This window comes from Myotis lucifugus, unplaced genomic scaffold (genome assembly GCF_000147115.1).
Source record: "Myotis lucifugus unplaced genomic scaffold, Myoluc2.0 scaffold_129, whole genome shotgun sequence".
Taxonomy (NCBI): domain Eukaryota; kingdom Metazoa; phylum Chordata; class Mammalia; order Chiroptera; family Vespertilionidae; genus Myotis; species Myotis lucifugus.
The window spans coordinates 909,761-926,556 of NW_005871177.1; the positions used below are offsets into that span (position 1 = coordinate 909,761).

General features: G+C 38.3%; 1 protein-coding gene across 4 annotated transcripts in view; it reads right to left on the minus strand.

Annotated features, from left to right (window-relative positions):
- The window catches only part of PPP3CA (protein phosphatase 3 catalytic subunit alpha), a 309,183-nt gene that overhangs the window by 99,384 nt on the left and 193,003 nt on the right, over positions 1–16,796 (minus strand). The window lies entirely within an intron of this gene.

Sequence of the window (16,796 nt, forward strand, 5' to 3'; positions counted from 1 at the left end):
TCCAAGTCCTGATGCAACAGTTCACCCTGAACTCCATATTTGTAAACACACACCCACAAAACAGACTACTCTAAGGAAATATGATAAACATGACATGGGTCATGAAAACATGCTTTATAAGAAAAACAGGGCTATCTGGTCCAGAAAACAGAATAGATGGCAATATGGTAACTGTCCTTGAGATTCCGAGAGGCTTTTGTAGATGAGCCAGCAGGCTTATAGTCCAGATTTTAGTTTTTGTTTTGTTGTTCTTTTGATGGAAGAATAACAGCAAATGAGTGAAAGTTAAAAGGAAGCCTAGTTGTCTACTATATAAAAAAATTCATTTCTATCAAGAAAACCATTCACAATGGGAGGGAGGGTGTGATGAGCTCACCCACACTGGAAATATTAAGCCAAGCGTGAAGCACCAAGTTGCTGTTATATCATCAGATCTCTGGGTCCTCCTGTCATTTTTGATTAATGATTCTTTTCACTTAGGGCAATTTACTTTGGGTAAACAGCTTGAACTCTGGTTCAAATGGCAGCCACCATTATCCAATTATTAGTTTCCCAACGCTATCACTTTTCTAAGATATGGAGCTAGTTACTTCAATGTTCTCATCTGTAAAACTGAAATAATAATATTTCAGTTTGCAAAGTGCCTGAGGATTGAAAAGCATAATGTGTTGTGACTGCCCTATTTCAGTGACCTGAAGACAAGGCCTTTTATAAGATACACCAGTATTTCAGATATTACTAAATAATTAAACAATGGCATATTTTCTTATCACTTAAAATCTTTTATACTTTATAAGACAAATTTTGATTAATATACCCTGAAATCTTCTTTCCATCAACTTTGACTCACCAGAATCCTTTTTCACATCAGTTACTGATTTTTGTTCACCAACATCATTATCTATGCTACCAAAGTATCCACAATGTGCTGTTTTCTAAGGCAGGGCTCCAGCATTACAACCAGCACTTTGTTGCTGGACTTCCTTATCTGGTGTATGAGAGGCAATCCTCTGCTTGTGTGTTGGCAAAAAAATACAATGGCCTTCATTAGCTTATGGCAGGGGTGGGCAACCTTTTTGTGAGTGCGTGCCAAAACCAGCAAAATCTCTGACTCAAAATTCTTCTGCGTGCCAACACTAATTTTTTGAGAACATGTTATGCCTACTTGATATCTCTTAAGGTGTACATATGTGAAGAACCTTGAAGAAATAATAAAATTCATTCGAGCGACAAAAACACAGTATATGATGATGAAAAATACATTTATTTTTTAATGTATACATGTACGCTGATAGTCCGACAGAAAACTTTATGACCGTTTGATATTATCAGTAGGACTTTTGCTGCTGCATCATTGATGACAGAGATTTTACATCAGGTTTATATTTCGTGACCTTCAGAGATATGCACGAGCTACTACTTTCATCCGTCAGGCTACTCCTATTACGAGACTTAACAAAATTCATCACTGAGAACAAAGATTCACAAGCGTATGTGGATGAAACCAAAACACTGGTCGGATCTAGAAAGGCAGGGAGAGTTAAGGCAGAGGCATAGAAATTGCTCTTCCCCTCTCTCGTCAATCCATGTCTATGGTCTTTAAGATAACTTGTTATGTAAAATTATTTATTTATCTAAGATGCACCTATACTGAATTTATCTGAAAAATAAAAAAAGTCGATATTAAGAAAAAAATTGTAAATGGAAGATTAGAAGGGAGGGTTTCGCGTGCCAGGAAAAGTTACTGAAGTGCCATGTTTGGCACGCGTGCCAGGGGTTGCCCACCCCTGGCTTATGGTGATCATTATCTCTCAGGTCCTATTGAGCACATGGCTTTTGCTTTGTGTCAAAGTAGAAAATATCAGACAGTCCTTCAAGAGTGAATATTTTCTTTTCTAATATTAAATGTGTATGTACTTCACTGTCCTGTTTCTTGGCCTTTCTGTATGTAACATTTAGTTTCGATGCCAAAGAACATTGTTAAAGGCACTGTAAACAGCAATTAAACTCAACACGTGCAGTTCCAACAATGCAGGTAACTCAAGGAAGGAGACAACGATATGAACAACCACGACCAAGTTTGTGCATGTGCGGGCAACGTCATGACGATTGTTAGACCAGTAATTGTGAGACCCAGGCAAATTTCAGAGAAGTTAGAATATGAAAGATGTACATTTTGAAAATGATGAAATATAGATTCATTTGATTACTGTATTATAGTTTTCTTTGATTGTCAGGAAGTGGCTGTCTTAATATGTACTCCTGCATTTACATAAAAGACGGACTCAATAAATATTGGCTTAGTGGAGTAGAAGTTAGCAGGCATATTACAGAGGGGATTTTCTGGTAGTGTCTAGAGTAGAGGACTGCCAAATTACTTTCTGAACCTATGATACTTTCATCCCAAAGCAATTAAAAAGAAAGATGGGGGAAGAAAATGGATATTTGACAGATCATGCCTTAAAATACATCTAAAGAACACATTACATAAGGAACCACACATCTGGTTGTTGCTGTGGCTGAGGAATGGTTTGCAGTTCCCAGGGACCATGCCCAGCTGGTGTGAGAAGGCACACCAACATGTCCCTATTCACCCTGGAATGCCTCTGGGAGGCCATGTCATTTCTACAGTTCTCTGAGGAACACCCCAGTGCCACCCTCCCCGCCACACCCAATCAAACCAAAGGCTAGGTCTTCCAGAGCATGAGGTGGGTTGAAGCCCCTGGAAGAGCTGAGCCACTACCGTCTCTGGTCTCTGGTTCAAGTTCCTGCCTGTATGTTATTTTTTTCTTTTCGTCTTCTTCCCACATTAGTTTTAATTAGTTGATGCAATGCTGTTCCCCTTTCCCTATTTCTTCTCCTGATATAAATGTGTCAGGAGGATGAGAGCAATTTACTGCTCTCCATGGGCTAGGAGAGTACATGCACCAATTTGTGAAGTCCATTAACTCACAGCTGTCAGTCCTCAAAGAAAATAAAATTTAAAAACCTGCCACAAACCAAATAAGCTCAAAAGAACAAGGACTATGCCTTCATTATTCTATGTTAGATAAAATAGGTTATTAATATGAGCAATTCAATTGAATTTCCACTTTTTTAAAGTTGAGATCTTACTGATATTAAAGCATTGCTTACACAATGTCACTTTCCTAGGCAGAAATAATCCATGGTTGCTTTTGACTAAATGAAAAAATCCAAATTTTCCATCACGGTACCACCATATCCATTCCTCTCAATACAACCCCTTTCTATCTCATTTTTCCAGCCTCGTCTCTGTCAATCCCTTTGAGAAGAGGTGTAGTGATTCCAATCTTGGCTTTACTGACATTAAATGCTTAACTTTTGGACAAGTAACTAAACCCAACGGACCCAGAGTTCTAATCTCTAAAATGAGGGTAAGACATCTACTCATTGGCTTATTGTGTGATATTATAGTCACCATGCACACTATCTGACATACAGTACATGTATATAAATGTACCTAGCAAAGCATCCCATCCCGCACTCTCACTTCTGTGAAATCTTATCAGGCTTGCTCTTTCTATACTTGTAATAAATACATATGTAATTATATATAGTCACATGTAAGGTTACAGAGCAATTTTATACATAGTTATAAGGTTACATATGCATCTATCCTATATAATAAAAGGCTAATATGCAAATAGACTGAACGGCAGAACAACTGAACTGGTCACTATGACGTGCGCTGACCACTAGGGGGCATGTGCAGAACATGGCAGGCTCGGCCGCAGTGGGATGGTGGAGCAGGTGAGTGGGAGCACTAGACCAAGGCGGGGCTCCAGTCGCTGTCATTAGGGTGAGCCTCTGGTGGTTACTGAAAATTCTTTGCTCCTGCGCACTGCATCCCTGCCTGGCATTCACACCTGCTGCTGATGCCAGCCCCGCTCACACCGGCTGCCAGTGCCCGGCACCAGTCCCGATCACTTGGCGCCATCAGCAGGTGCAAGTGGCGGCTACTGGCCCTGATTGCCTCTGAGGGATTCTCCACCTCCCCCTGCTCCTGAGGGGCAATCAGGGCAGCAGTTGCTGCTCACACCCACTGCTGGTGCCAGCCCCAATCACTCCACATCATCAGTGGGGCTGCCAGCAGACAAGGGACTGGGGCCGTGGTGGGAGGGGCCGGGGGGGGCACAGAGGATGGGCAATTTTATACATAGTTATGAGGTTACACATGCATCTATCCTATATAATAAAAGGCTAATATGCAAAGAGATCAAACGGCAAAACAACCGAACAACCAAACAACTGGTCGCTATGACATGCACTGACCACTAGGGGGCATGTGTGGAACATGGCGGGTTTGGCTGCAGTGGGATGGTGGAGCAGATGAGCTGGGGAGCCAGATCTGCCCCTGTGCCTACTGCAGCCTCGCAGTCCAGGACTCTTATGATTACTTGTATAACAATGTTTACACAATATTATGCCTTGCATTTTCCCATTATGGGAGCTCAATAATATTTTTCTTGATTCCTACAAAGAATATGGCAGATGTGCTAACAGTACTTTAAGTATAAACCATCAGAGTAAACCTGAATAGAGCCCTGCTGTTTCTACAAAGTAGAATGGGTCCTCTACCCAAATCAGCCGGTGTTTTGTTTGTTGTTTGTTTTTATCCTCTAACTACTAAACATATAAAGAACTTTGAGTAACTTCATTCTGTTTTCTCCTGGCTTTGAGTTTAAATCTGTCCCAACAATTCTTATTACTTGAAAAAAATATGCCAAGGTAAATAATACAATAGAATTTATTCTCCAAAGTCTTTAAACTTTAGTTTTCTCTTATGATATTTTTAAGCCTTCTGGAGAAATGATATTACTTTATAATTGTAGGTTTTATATCTTTTGTGTTGCTTTTCCAATGAAGTATGCATAGTACTTTCATATTTAACTGATAGATTTCTGACTAGAAGTGAATGATTAGGAGTAAGAATCTCCTATTCTAAGTTATTTATTTATTTATTTATTTATTTACATAGCAATATTTTTAAAGGTAATTGATATTTATCTAAATCTCATCCTATCTCAGGAGATTACTTCTAAAAATGTCTATTTGTCTTTGACAAAGTGAAACTCATCCTATATTTCTCTTTGCAATTTACTCTTCAAGGTAACTTTGGTTTAAGTGTATATCCATGCTGAGTCCTGAGTCTAAAATTCAGCACCAATGACTTAATAGCATTCTCATTTGCACAATACTGCCCTTTCAAGTCCTAGATCTCAGCAGACAAGTAAACTATATGCCCATGTAGGTTCATACAGGCGTGTGTAGCAGTCTGGAGCAGCTCTCTTCTGTGGTACTGAGAACACTAATCATGAACTACTAGACACCAAGACACTTTCCTTTTCCTTCTGCATCCCTTTGTCAGCACTATCTTTCCTGGATAGGATGCATTAACTATGTGATTCAGAATAACATGAAAAAATGTGCTTACACTTGTGTTTTCATTTGGGAAGAAAAAAAATTCAAGTTTGACACTTTTTCAAGTCACTTTTAGTAAAAGTCAAATGTATCTGACCAGGCCATAAATATTGCATTAAAGACAAAGAGAAATGATGCCAAAATCAAGCAGAGAGTCTGCAGCTCTGAAAGCATTCCAGGTAAGTATGTACAGCACCAGAGTGACGGCTCTGGTGCTCTAGCCATCCACAGACACACAATTTTTAAAACATACAATTAAATTGAACAGAAACAATATTACCTGCTTCTCGCATTCTATTCACATGAATAAAAATGGGTAGACAGGGATTTGAACTTTATGAGACACCATTCCCTTGTAGCACATTGGAAGACTCTGCAATTTTGATTATTTGCTTATGATTCAGAAAAGAGGCTAATAGGAAAATAATACAATCTCATGTCACAAGATCAATATTTTACTTGTCTGCTCAAAACCCTTCCGTGGCATCCTGTTTAAATTCAGTAAAGGCCCTAAATGTTCTGGTCCCCAGCTCCTCCTCTAACCTTTCTCTTGAGCACAACCTTTGCTTCAGCCACACTAGCCTGGCTTTCCTCAGCACACCAAGCCAACTCCCACTGCAGGGCCTCTGCACTTGCTATTCCTCTGCCTGAAGAATTCTCCCTTAAACATGTGCTCTTCTCTTCTGTTGCTTTGTTCAGTACCCTGCTGCTGCGTTATCTTCCCAGTAACCTTCCCTGATTTTCCATCGTCCATTCCCTACCAGACACATTCTGTTCCTTAACCTTATTTTGTCTTCCTTATAGCACTTACTACAATCTTGTACATTATATATTTTTTTAAACGTATCTATCAGTTTGCTTTTCTCCTCCACTAGAACACAGCTTCCTGAGAACAGAGACAGTTTTGTTCACTCCATGAGCATATGCTGCAACCCAACACATGAGCCTACACCTGATGCTGACATACAAGAAGGAGCTGGCTGAATTAGAAGTGATAGGAGAGCAGCAGTGTCATCTGCATGCTTGAGGCAGTGAGAAAGGAGAAAGCTCAGTATAGTCCAAACAGACGTCACGGACCTTCAGAATGAATGACAACAATAATGATAATACCTATCACACACCAACTGTCCTTTTTCCTTTCTTTCTTACTTTTTCCTTTCCCTCTGGTCTCAGAAGGTCTTTACTTCTACCCAGAGCTAATTAGTCCATCAGTGTTCCCATACCTAATTTCTTAAGGTTCACACTCCAAAATTAATTATTTACTCTGCCTCTTATATATCTGGCTTCTCCTTTTCTACTGGTTTCCTTCCCTTTACCTATAAACACTGAGTCTCTTTCATGGTCAAATAGCCCTTGCTGTCCCTATCATCCTCTTATGCTACTGTAGTACATTTCTCCTTAGTGGAGCTACTTCAAAGAGTGGTCTACCCTGAGTGTCTTCCCTCCCCTAACCACTCTCAACTGACTGTAACCAGACTGTCCTTGTCCCCGGCCAAACTACTCCTTTCTATGGATAGTTACTTCCCAATTGCCAAACCCCGCATGCATTCGTGAGACCTCCTCTCCTCGGCTTCTATGAACACTATAGCCTTCTTGGTTTTTGTCTTGGTCCATTTGGGCTGCTATAATAGAATAACAAAGATGGGGTGGCTTAGAAACAACAGAAATTTATTTCTCACAGTTCTGGAGGCTGGAAAATCCAAGATCAAGGCACCTGTAGATTCAAGTCCCTGGCAGATTTGGTGTCTGGTGAGGGCCCGTTCTCTGGTTCTCAGAGACAGCCATCTACTGGCTGTGTCCTCACATGGCAGAGGTGGCGAGAGAGTGCATTTTTTATAAAGGCACTAATCCCATTCATGAGGGCTTCACCCTCATGACCTAAGCACCTCTCGAAGGCTCCACTTCCAAATATCATCACACTGGGATTTAGGTTTCAACATATGAATTTGGAGGGACACAGAAGTAAGTAGTTTTCCACTTACTTTTCTAGCCACAATTTCTCAACCTTCTCTTTCATCCTCTTCCTTTGACTGTCCCTTAAATGCAGGCATTAGCCCCAGGCTTGTCACTGCCCCTCTACTAGCTTCCCCTTGACAATCTCATCCACTTCCGTGACTATACACTGCCTGTTGAGTGACAGGTCCAGAGGAGCGTCTCTAATCCTGATCTGGCAGCTGAACTTTAGAGACACGGAGACACGGCAGCTAACTGGTAACTTTGCTGGGGTGTCACATAAGATGTGACATACTTCTCTGAAGTTCACACATTGCTGCAAATTATTAAAAATATATGGCCCAGCTGGTGTTGCTCAGTGGATTGAGCAACATCCCATGCACCAAGAGGTCACCGGTTCAATTCCAGGTCAAGGCACATGCCCAGGTTGTAGGATTGATCTCCAGTGCAGGCCATACAGGAGGCAGCTGACTGATGTTTCTCATCATTGATGTCTGTCTCTCTCTCTCTCTCTCTCTCTCTCTCTCTCTCTCTCTCTCTCTTTCTTACTCTCAAATCAATTTAAAAATATTTTAATATATATGAAGGTTCTAGCTTTAATAAATATGTAGAAAAGCATTTTGTTTAAAGCTATGACCTTAAATTCATAAAAAAATATTATGCTCAATGCTAATCATGTCCCTTTGAAGTATGTTTCACATTTTATTTAGTTTAATAAACGCTTCATTGACATGCATTTTCAAAGTAAAATTCAAACTGGTCCAGATCCAAGTATCAGAAATCTAAATTTAGGAGAATCCAAGGTTAAGATATTTTTCTCCATTCATGTTTGAATATTCATGTATATATGAATCTTCTGTGGTTTAGTTTCTGCCACTCTAAGTTCCTAAAGGCATCTTCTCTGATTTACCCAAAACTACCTCAAAGTGCAGTCCAGGTTGTGCAGGAGGAGCTCTGCAGTGAAACAACCACATATCAAGTGTTCTGCACATCAGCCAGCACACTAAGTGATTCATGTTACTCATAATTGTCACAACGATCCCAGAGGTCAGTATTAGCTTGTTTACAAAGGAAGAACTAAGTAACGTGATTCAGACATACAGTTAGGAACTACAGGAATCAATATCAAAAGCAGAGACCACATTTTATTACATACTTACTATCTGCCCTGCATTGTGCCTTACATGTAGGATCTCATTTAATTTGTACAACATCCCTCTGAAACAGGTACTACTTTTATGCCTGTTGTTGTTTGCTTGTTTGTTTTAGATTTAGAAACTAAAGCTGAAAAGGGTTAAATAATTGGTGCAGGGCACATAGCTTTAAGTGATAGAGCTGTGGTTTGAACCCAATTTCTCCCAAAGTCTAGGCTATTCCCAGCAGATGCTCTGCTGTTAAATAAATGTAGTGAATAGTTCAAAATAGATAAGGTGTTGGATTTAGAGTTCAGGGTTATTATTTTCTGGCCAATAATTTCCCATTCCCTCGATTCTTCTTTAGAGCATGCAATTAAATTTTGGCTTAATTTTCTTTTACACTCTGTAAAAAAGTCACTGTATTATTAAATAATTTAAAATGAACTTGAAAAATATGGGCATTTTTCAGAGATGCCATGAATGAGAGTTTTTTGGCTTGCTGTAGTGTATGATCAAAGAATTCAGAAGGATGCCTTTTATCTGAGAATATCAAAGGCCACTAACTAAAAAAAGAAACAGAGTTCCTATTACACTAAGGAGAAAAGGCTGAGTCTACTGAAATATAATACAAGAATGTTGGCATACAGGTAATTCACAGATATTATTACCTTTGCTCCTTGAAATTGGACCAATCTGAATTATTTCCAAGAACAATTGTAATATCTTCAATTTATTTGTTACAATTGCCACTTTTCCCCCTTGGTATTATGCCATACTTTATCCACACCCGACACTCCTCCCCGCCCCCGCCCCCCCCCCCCCCCCACACATACACATTTACAGATTCAAATCACAGACCCATATGTCATGCTCTTTTTCCTCTGTGGCTAATTACAACCCATACCATAAAGTAGCTCTTTTAAACCTAAAAGATAAAAATTAACTGAATTATGTTTCCAAGTTGTCACAGGTCTCCAGTTATTGTTGGGGCAGATGACCATTTCCGAAATGTAGTCACTTAAGTAACTTGGTGTCTTTTACTAAGGTCCACACCTCTGCGTGAAATAGACACCTTCAGATAATTTTACTGATTTTGGGCATAGTGCAGGCAGTATCAACCCCCTCTTAAAACGTTTAGCTCAACTCTCTCATCCAAAATATAAACTAAAGAATGCTTTTCCTTAGAATACATCAAAAGCAGAATTATTGTTGAAATACACTGAGTTAAATCTCATCATGATATCAAAAAGTCAAGTGTTTCAGAATTTTTTTAAGTGCAGCTGGGGGGAAAAAAAGTGTCCTTTGAGCTAGTAATGAAATAAAAGCAAGGAGTAGGAAAAGTGACTAAGATTTATGAATTATCTGACTTGAATTAAATGCATGGTTTTTAACAACTATATTAGGATAAGTATTCCCATTTACAATTTGTCTTAGTCTGCTTGGGTTGTCATAGTAAATGCATTAGACTGGCTGGCTTACACAACAGAGATTTATTTTTCACAGCTCTGGAGGCTGGAAGTCCAAGATCAAATTCTGCACCTTTCTCTCTTCCTCTTTTTTTAGGCCACTAATCCCATCACAAGAGGCATAATCTTGTGATCTAGTTGACCCAAAGGCATCATTTCCAAACACCATCACACTGGGCATTAGGGCTTCTAAATATAAATTTTGGGGGATACACACATTCCATAACATTCGCTCCGTAACATTTTATTGTTCTTCAATATGATTTCTTTTTTATGTAGAATTATTTCTAAACATTTAACTCAACTGACCTAGTTGGACTACTCATTGATTCATTAAATGTCTTTAAAAAGGGATGAAAAAGATGATTTCCAAAAATGGGTACTTTTGAAAATAAGTGATATAGAAAATGCTGCAATTTTATATCTTCGAAACGATTAGCACGTATAAAATAAATTGTTAAATTCTAAAAAAATTATTTAAGGCAAAAGAGAAAAAATTGAAAGAGGCATCAGTGTAACTTTTGTTGAGCACTTAGGAAGTGTAAGGCACTGTCGTTGTTTACATGTATCACCTCATACGTTTACAGCAACACTAGTAACTAGACAAAGCTATATGGCAAAGCTATCTGAACCAAGTCACTTCGGTTTCACATACTTTCTTACATTATTCAACTCCTTTAGAAAATATGGCTTTACAATGTATTACCAGTGTACCCAAAGTATAAACCAACCAAGCATATATTAATCAGAAAATAGAAAAAGTATTTGGTTTCATTCTCTAGCTTGTATAACTAAAGGATTAGCTTTTGAAATGGTGTGTTAATTCAACTCCAGGGAAAGGTGAAAGTCAAACATTAACCAAAATGAAAGATTTTTGCTAGAAGTTGTAAATTCAGTATCAGAACCAAAACAATAGCAATATCTGTTTTGCCTTTACACGTGGTTGTCACACCAAATATTAGGCATTAAAAATCCAAACAATTATGTGTTTCCCTGTACTTCAACTGACATGATTTTCTCTAACCAGTAGTTAAGAACTGAGCAGCGCAAACCGAATCCTAATATTTTAATTCCTCATTTATCAAACTCTGACAAAAGATCAGGCACAGTGTGAATTTATAACTTAATTTATAATTAAATTATAATCACCCAAGTGATTGATGATAGCAGTTCAGCTAAAATTCCAGTCATTTCATTAGATCATTATTTGACAATGGCTAGGTGATTGAGTTTGCAATGTGCAAAACCTTGTAGTAAGGTCTTTACGTTGATTACCTCATTTAAACTTCACAATAACCTTATTACCCACATACAACTCTTACTCCATTTTAGAGGTGAGTAAACTAAGGCTATGAGAGGTAGTGTAACGGTCCTAAATTCACCACTACTCATGGTGGGAGTCTGGACTTGAAAGTAGGCCATTTGATTCCAGAGTCTGTGTTCTTGACCTCTAGCTTATACTACCCATATCAATATTTTAGGTAAAATGACAATGCACACACTTCCACTATAACCTCACTATACAAACGCTGGTATAGGGGGAATAAGATCATCAGAATGTTACAGGATGTAGGAAGATTCAAAATACGCCCATAGTTGTTAGAAATACAAAGGTCAAACTATTATACTTGGCCAGTCTACCTAAAGATTAGTGGTTTCCTCTTAGGTATGAGTGAGATAGGTCCAAGTTCTGTGCTTGTGCCCCTGATCACTCTACAGCTTTCTCTGTGCTTCAAAGTTGTGGGTATGAATGAAGAGAGGTCAGCAAGGAGACGGAAGGCATCGGTTTAAGACTGGTTTTGCTCTTTATTAACTTTATACCTCTAACTTTCACTTTTCTTATTCACTAAATGAAGTAAACACATATTCTAGTTGTCTCATGTAGTTATTGAGAAAACACATATTAAATTGCTTTGAGAATGCAACTTTGTATGCAATTATTATTATCACTATATATAATGCTATAGTTTAATAGGGTAGTTGAGATTTATCATTTTTCCCCAGTAATTAAATGGAACCAAAGCCTATTTAACAGAAGTTAAAAGGCATTATGTATGATATATATGTATATATATATGTATATATATATATATATATACATACACACACACACACATATATACACATATATATATACACATATATATGTAGAATAATTAATAAGGCAGTAAGAAAGTAAAATATAGAACGTCTAAATAGTTATCAGGAACTGTGAATAAATGTAGATAAAGACAACAAATCAATTTGATTTTACCAAAGCTCTGGAAAATTTTTTTTTTAAGTTTGTTTAAATAGAAAAAACACATAAAACATAAAGGAAACATATAAGTGTAATCTCTTCTGTGGGAAAAGTTTCAGAAATTAAATGATAAGAATTTCTGCTAGAAGTAAACTTCAATGCTCCTCTTATACTTGGCCCTTATCTGACTTGTTAAAAGATCTTGTTGATCCTTTCTTCACCACACCACTCACCTTATTTCTTCTTTCCATGTCCAGTGCCATTGCCTGACCATTATTTTTTGTCAGGATTAATCCAAAAGCCTTTTAAATGGTTTCAACTCCTGTTTTCCCTTCTTTACTAGTATATGTATCGAATTTAATGCTACCACAATTGTCTTTATAAAGCAAGGACCGGACACCATCCCTGTATCTATCGAGGCAAGGTGCAGTAATAAACAACTCTCAAATCTCTGTATTCAGCTTAAAACAACAAAGGTGTGTATGCCTTGCTCAAATATACATTCATCTCTGGTTAGAAGGGTGCTCTACACATATAGGCAACCACTATCTCAAATATACAAACAAAAGAGAGCTGGAAAAAGCCTTTGGTAGGTCATTAAATGCGCCATCAATTCTAGAACATCACCATTCTCAGAAGTAACTACATGACCCCATCAAACCAGAAAGAACAGGGGAAAGGTGGTACAAAATGTGCAATTCTACTAAAATGTGCCAGGAAGGGAAGACATTTTTGGTGATCATTTTCCATGATTACTACAGTCTCTTTCATTAAAAAAAAAAATCTTTAGTGGTAGGTCCCTATGAGCTACCAAATAAAGTCCAATTCATTCAAAGATCTCCTCAATTGGACATAATCAGGCTCGCTATTACAGCCTCCAAAACTCATTTCCAAACATACTCTGTCCAGTCCCTCTGGATGGTCCCATTCCCTGAATAGGAAAAGTACACAGCAGTTGCTCCAGAGGTTCTGTTCTACCAGCAATCATCTGTCTCCAACGATCTGTCTACTGAAATGGCATTCAACCTTCAACTACCATCTTCTCTATGAAGCATTCTCTGAGTCTACACATTCATATTACTCACTTCCTTCTTGGCATTCTCATAATAGCTTTTTCTTTATTTAACTTTTGAAGTCTTCCATGCCACACAACATACATGGCACACAACATATTATTTGGGGGAAACATTAGTTAGGTTCTCTAGAATCCTAGTCTTTAGGAAGAGTCACTATTTATTTTTCATTTGTATATCTTACAGACCTAGCCTACTATGCTATATACTGTTATATAGTCACAAAAGTTTGTTAAAAAAACGAAGTTCCACCCTGGCTCAGTGGTTAGAGAGTCAGTCCACACACCCCAGGGTTGCAGGTTCGATCCCTGGCCCAGTGCGGGAGGCAACCAGTTGATGTGTCTCTCTCACATTTCTCTCTCTTTCTCTCTTTCTCTCTTTCTCTCTCTCTCTCTCTCTCTCTCTCTCTCTCTCTCTATCTCTCCTCCCCCTTCCCTCTCTCCCTCCCTTCTACTCTCTCTAAAAATCAATGGAAAAAAATATCCTCAGGTGATGATTAACAAAAAAAATTTTTTAAGGAATTCTACCTATGAAAGTTTAAAATTATAACTAGAAGAATGGAGTATATCTGAATTGCTGAAAATGCAAACCTTAAAAATATTTTCTAGATATTTCTGTAACTCAGAGTTGGTACTTATATTTCTTTTTGAATACTTATAACTTAAAAACCTAGTATGAAATGTTTAAATTAATGAATTTATTCACTGTCCCACTCAATAAGCACTGACTGGACAGATCAATGATTAAACACATGTAACAATGCAATTAAATATGTGGAAAAGACATCAGGTCCTTTGATCTAAGATGAAACAGTATATAAGTAGACAGAGGTCATTATGGGGCTCTACAAGGAACAGATGAGAACTACTCAGAATTACAGGCACAATTGTTTAAAAGTAAAATAATGCATTTAAAATGCTGCCGGGTGCTTGAAACGATCTTCCATTTCATGAGCTACCTTTAAAAATGATTACTTCAGACTGTCTAACTGTCTACATTCTAATATAGTAGGTGTTTAATAAAGATATTTTACTTTATAATCACAGACTATTAAATACTATTCTACTCTTATAAATACTTTATAATTTAAAGACAGTAAGCAATTGTTAATCCTGATTATATAACAGAAAACAAAAATCATCAGTGTCACTCGAGTTAATTTCTACTGAAAACAGGCTTCTCCATCATGCGGTAAATACCTGCACATTTTTTTCTCCTTACAAATCAACCAGCAAATATTTAGGATAACCAACCATGGGCAGGCACCATATTATACACTGGGGAGAGGGACAAACAGAGATAAACACAGTCCTTTCCTTGCAAGAAATAAACATAAAATTTTAATGGGAACACTGATAATAGGCCACCAAATGCTTGATTAAAAGTAAATTTAAGTGCCGTAATCTCGCCAAAAGGAAGAGTATGAAGCAGAAGATTGCACACTTCTGGTAATAAGAAAAGATTTCCCTCAGGAGTGATATTTAAGCTGAAACCCAAAGGGTGAATAAGACTTTTCTGGGTTAAAGGAGAGCTTAACAAATGCCATGAAATATAAAATCTCTAGTAAGGCTAGGGCATGGAGTAAGGGGAAAGAGCTCAGAGGAGGTTAGAGAACAAAGCAGCCCTCTGGGCATCCAGGGCTATCAAGCCTTTGGATTCTGTCCAAAGGGCGCAGGGAAGCTATTGAAGGGTTTTGTGCAGGAGCAGGGGTCTGGTTTGTACGTGCAGAACTCTATGCGTGGGTCTGAGTGAGGCAGGCATTATGTGAAAGAAATAATTCAGGCTTCTTCTCAATATGGAACCTAAACAAAGCATGATATTGTACCAAAGAAAGGGGCTTCCCCTGTTAAGTTCAACTATCAGCAAGAAATGAAATACTATGTTTCTTTCTTTAAAAAACACAACACACACATTCATTTCAACAGCACACATACAGCAATGTATGATTCTGAAGATATCATACATTAGGGGCAAAAAAGGAATTGTATCTTGGGCACATGTAATATAACATTCTAGTCATCGCCCCACATGTGTTTGGTTAGCTGCTAAATGATCCCTGAACAAAGAGTCAGGTCAACAAAGGAGGGTGTCAAAACATCAACAGAGAGAGATCTTGTCAGAGCTTAATTAGGGCTTCCAAATAAGGAAACCAAACAAAGGATCCTATTAGCACTCAAGGAGGCATTCTTGATTTAGAAGAACCAAACTGCAGCCACTTGTCATCTAGCTAACAAAAAGAAATGTTTTACCTTAATAATGACCTCCTCCTGGTGGGCTTACGTCCACAAAGACAAGCAACATGAGAAGCATTTCAGAGCCACACTGGAGAGAGCCACTGTGTGCTCAGGCACACCTTCTGCAATGTTTCCGAGTTACCCTCCCCGTCACTTTTTAATGCTAGAACAGTCTGAACAATGCATGGCTTCTCTGCTGCACTTTGATAGAAATTATTCAATAAAACACATGGCCACTTTTAAGAATAAATTTAAAAATTTGCAAGTCACAGGAGGAAATTTTCCACCTAACAATGGGACTAACTCAAGTACCTGACTTGTATATTTCATCTATATCATGATGCTGCCTGCCTGCCTCTATGTTTTGAAGTAGTTCTTTCCTCCTCTTCAAATTACTTCATGGTCAAAGTGCTTTAAAAACTGTAAATGGTCCTGCTAGTCAATAAGAAAAAGTATGCAATGCTGAAAGAGTGTTTGCTGTCCTGTGCAGACTTAGAGACTCTAGCAACAAATAAGCAAAAGAAAATGTTCAAACCCAAATAACATCCACAAGAACATAATTCTGACTAGGAAACTTACAAGGTAGATCAAAACTTAAATTCATCCCAGCAATCAAGCAGCATGTGTCTGATGGTGCACAGGGAATCGGAAATGGTTCTTTTCCCAGGCTGGCGCAAAGCTGGGGCAAATACTCTAAACTATGCAATGGTGGGGTTGGGGGGGGGGGGGGGGAGAAAATGTGTTATTTTCTACACATCTAAAATTCATACGGTTTAGTGGCAACATTTAAATGTTTGCTACATATGTACAATCCATATGGCCTAGTGGTAACATTTAAATGCCACTATCTAATCACAGCGATACACAGAGTGCCTGATTTTAGAAATCGCAGGTTACGGCCTGACCCAGAGCTGTGTGATCATCATGACTCCAACTCTGACTGGTATTCTGCACCTCAACAAGGTTCTCCAACTGCTCCCGTACTTCCACTCCATGGATTTTAAATTACATATGCACTACATTTGTTCACTGGGCGCTGAGGTTAGCCAATGTAAATCTGTTTGAAGAGGTATTCATTCCCAGAAGAACTATTTTAAGATTTGACTTGTTAAAGACACACACACACAAACAAAACTCCTTTACCTCAAGGCAGAGAACTAAATGTCAATCTTGTCCTCTGCATGCTCAATACCGAGTGCAGGGTTTGTCACTAGGTATATGGTCGATAACTGGTTGATGAGTTGAATGAATAA